Source organism: Mus caroli, unplaced genomic scaffold (genome assembly GCF_978045245.1).
Source record: "Mus caroli unplaced genomic scaffold, Mus_caroli_1 scaffold_19, whole genome shotgun sequence".
In the NCBI taxonomy this organism is placed as follows: domain Eukaryota; kingdom Metazoa; phylum Chordata; class Mammalia; order Rodentia; family Muridae; genus Mus; species Mus caroli.
In genome coordinates, this window is record NW_028227274.1 from 33,132,501 (window position 1) to 33,136,699 (window position 4,199).

General features: G+C 41.7%; 1 protein-coding gene across 3 annotated transcripts in view; it reads right to left on the reverse strand.

Annotated features, from left to right (window-relative positions):
* The window catches only part of Dnajc18 (DnaJ heat shock protein family (Hsp40) member C18), a 36,129-nt gene extending 32,194 nt beyond the window's left edge, over nt 1–3,935 (reverse strand). For 2 of the 3 annotated variants that reach the window (XM_021150540.3, XM_029472129.2), the window contains exon 1: nt 3,812–3,935. The gene's annotated coding sequence lies outside the window, so the exon portion shown is untranslated. Of the gene's footprint in view, nt 1–3,792 lie in introns of all 3 variants that reach the window. The other variant, XM_021150539.3, reaches the window with a different exon arrangement.
* Nucleotides 3,936–4,199: the final 264 nt, after the last annotated feature.

The following is a 4,199-nucleotide window of genomic DNA, read 5'->3' on the forward strand; positions in this document are numbered from 1 at the left end:
TAAGGGCACTGCTGCTCTTCCAGAGTCTTGAGTTCAATTCCCAACAACCACATGGTGACTCTCAAGCATCTATAATGAGATTCGACGCCCGCTTCTGTTTGATGCCTCTTCTGCCACCCAGCATACATGCAAATAGGCATACATGCATATACATAAAATATGTAAATAAACAAATCTTTTAAAAAGTATTTTTAAAACACATATTTGAAAAATACCAGAAAAAAAAAAGCTAAAAAAAAAAAAACAAAGAAATAAAAGGCTGAGCTGTGGTGGTACATATCCTTAATCCCAGCTCTCAGGTGGCAGAGGCAGGTAGATCTCTATGAGTGCAAAGCCAGCCTGGTCTACAGAGCAAGTTTCAGGACAGTCTTGGCTATACAGAGAAACCATATCTACAAAACAAAGCGAAGCGAAGCAAAGCAAAACAAAACGAAACAAAAACTACCAAATTAATTGGCTCTTAAAGGCTTCTGTCATTTGAAATATCAATTGCAAACAGAGCATCTAATGATGATGTGCCCTAAACCCTACTCTGTAATTATAAAGAAGATGGCAACTGTGTAGATATTTGATCATTGTCATCTGATTTAGGAGGGGGAACAACATAGTGGGTAAGAGATTAGCCTAGCATTGTTGACTTATAAAGTATTTAGCACTTCATCTGATATTAAGTAAATGTTAACCAGTACTACAGACTAGCGTGGCAGAACAAAAGCTATTCCTTTGTGATATGACATTGTTAATTAGTAGTGTATAGTCTGTGTTAGGCATGTCATAAAGTCTTCAATACATCTAACTAGATCTGCATGCCTGCATATCTGGCAATCGTTATTACTACAAATAGAAAAAAAAAGAATAAAAAAATCAAAAAGAGATAGGAAGCTGATTTCCCCTATGTCCTACATCTCCAGCTCTTAAAACTAATGATCTACCCCACTCCTGATTTCAGAAAGTTCAAAGGATACGCCAGGCATAGTGATACACACCCAAATCTTAGTACTAGAGAGGAAATGGTAGAATCGGGAGTTCAAAGCAAGCATGGTAGGCAGGAAACCTTGCCTCAAAAAAAGAGAATACCAGATGTGGAGGTACTTATTTAGCACCAGGGCCTGAAGCAGGAGGACCCTAGCTTAAGGCTAGCCTGAGATCCAGAATGGGACTTTGTCGCAAACAAAAGTGTATGGCAAAGTGAATCGGTGTGGAAAGGACTGTGCATCGTGACTGGGTGGATTATGTTATACTCTTAAACTTGAAAGACAAACATCCAAACCATGAGATAAGCTGCAGGTCGGCTCTGAGAGCCTGGACCTATGACGAGCTTATATAGTTCAGGTAATAGTGTGCTCATGGGAGACCAGATCTGCCCAGGAGAGATGGCTCAGTGGTTAAGACGACACAAGCCTGGGTCCTGACGGATCTGAGAGTGCTCTGTGGCCTGATCAGGAACATGCTTGTACGTAACAGGCTTTCTGCTTTGGGGGTTGTAGAAGCTGGCAACCTGAGGTAGGTAAAGCCTTGGCTCCCAGGGCAGGTCTACTGGTAATCACAGATGTCTGAGCACCATCGACTCAGAAGCATCTGGTTGAGTGTGGAAGTACTAGATAGAAAAGGAGTACCATGCATTATAAAATTACTGGGATCAGAGTCTAAGTTTGAGTGTGCTGGGGGAAACTGGTAAACTGATGCTTCCCAAAGAGCAATCTCTCCCCATTCGCTGCAGCCTCCCAGTAAAAGAAAAAGGGGTGGCGGTGGCATTGCACTCTTCTTAGGTAACTGCATGAAAAGGTACCCATTGGATCCTTTATAACTTCACTGACAAGTCTGGATTTGTCTGTATCACTGAGACAAACTTAGGGCTCCAAATCCCAACACAGAACACTTCTGTGTCAGTTGCTGTTTATATGCACCAACTAACCGAAATCATTACTGTCTATCAACATCTGTGTTTGGCCAGGCAGTGGTGGCGCACGCCTTTAATCCCAGCACCTGGGAGGCAGAGGCAGGTGGATTTCTGAGTTTGAGGCCAGCCTGGTCTACAGAGTGAGTTCCAGGGCAGCCAGGGCTATACAGAGAAACCCTGTCTCAAAAAACAAACAAAAACAGCATCTGTGTTTGTATGAAGTAGATGAGGCAAGGGAAAACCAGCAGTTTTCCCTTGGGACAAAGGCTGTCCTGGAGGTGGGCTGCAGAAGTGTCTCTGTGCCAAAAACATGGACTGTTGCTCTTATAGAGTCAGTTCCTAGTGCTGTGTCAGGTGGCTCACAACTACCTGTGCCTCCAGCTCCAGGGCCTCCACATCCTCTTTCGCCTTACATCACACCCCCCCCATATGCACATATCCATATAACTTCAAAATAAAAATAGCAAAACTTCTTGGAGGGAATAAAGGATGATAATTTGGATCTCTAAGCCAATTCTTAGAAAGGAAATATGTGCAAAAGTTGCAAGAAGAAGGACAGATCCACAAATCCAGGTGACTGGCAATCAGGACCACACTTTTTTGTCTGTTTGTTTTTTTGTTTGTCTGGGTTTTTTTTTTTTTTTGTATATTTACATAGAATTTAGTGGCACTAGGCTAGCTTTGAGAAATTATATGCCAGAGTTAAGAGCAAGGAAGCCTGCAGCCAGTATTCTATCAGTTTTATCCATGTCAAAAATAGTTGTTGGTGGGCTGGAGAGATGGCTCAGTGTTCAAGCACTGACTACTCTTCTAGAGGTCCTGAGTTCAATTCCAGCAACCATATGGTAGCTCACAATCATCTGTAACGGAATCTGATGCCCTCTTCTGGTGTGTCTGAAGACAGCTACAGTGTACTCACATACATGAAATAAATAAATCTTTTTTTAAAGATTTATTTATTTATTTTATATATGTGAGTACACTATAGTTGTACAGATGGTTGTGAGAATTCATGTATTTATTATTATACATAGTACACTGTAGCTGTCTTCTGATGCACCAGAAGAGGGTGTCAGATCTCATTATGGGTAGTTGTGAGCCACCATGTGGTAGCTGGGATTTGAACTTAGGACCTTCAGAAGAGCAGTCAGTGCTCTTACCCACCGAGCCATCTCACCAGAGCCAAAATAAATAAATCTTAATATATATATATATATATATATATATATATATATATATATATGTGTGTGTGTGTGTGTGTGTGTATGTTGGTAGAAATATTGATGTGAGGTTTGCCCCATCAAGGCCTGGAAAAAAAAAAAAGATACTGGGTAAATTTTCCTTTATTTAGTTGGGGCCTGTGTACCTGAGCTGGTGTTGTGTTTCTTGTTTTCCCATAGACTGAGCAAAGAAATGTGAGTAAATACGAGGATATTCTATAACAGAGAGAGAGAGAGAGAGAGAGAGAGAGAGAGAGAGAGAGAGAGAGAACTTCCTGCTGCTTTAGGACTGTAGTCTTGTATAAGAAAAGGGAGGAAGTTGTCTTGTAAATGGTCACCATCCTGTTGTCTAGACTTGAAGGAAGAGATGCAGGCTTAGGGAAGCACCAGAGCAGCAGAGGGCTGCATTCGGATTTCCTGTCAGAGGTGGACTCTTGTATTTACATACAAAGCAGGAACCTACCAAAGACCCCCCTCAACATAGTTTGTGGAGCACAGGATGTAGCCTTAAATGAGGTCATCCTAGACCCACCCCCGAGTATTGTTACTTAGCAATGGGATCATTCTCTCAGCTAGTGTAGTACTGCAGTGTCAGCAGCAGGGCGAGGGGGAGCCTTGCCATCTCAAAGATATTAATACCAGTTTATTCCTCCACCTCCCATATATAAATACCTTATGACTAACAGCTCACATTTGTAGTACATTGTCCAGAGTCAGGGGAAATTATGTGGCTTTGTGCTGCAGAAGTCATATGAGTTAACCAGAGTGAAATCCACCCATGTCCTTGACCTGATTAGTTCAGTACACTAAGCAGCTGAACCAAGTTCCACGACAGAACGATAACACTCCTAACAGAATTCAAGACTTCTAAACATTGTTATGTCACATGAAATGTTCCACGCCAACGATAGCTGCAACCGGATATAGTAAATCAGGCTTTTGGAAGTAGGGTCTAAATAAAATATATCTAAAGTAGGAAAAATACTGCCATATGGGGCCATAGATGAGTCAGAGGCCAAAAGAACTTGCCACGTAAGCTTGAGGATGATTTTGGGGATCATCTGCACACTTATAAAAGA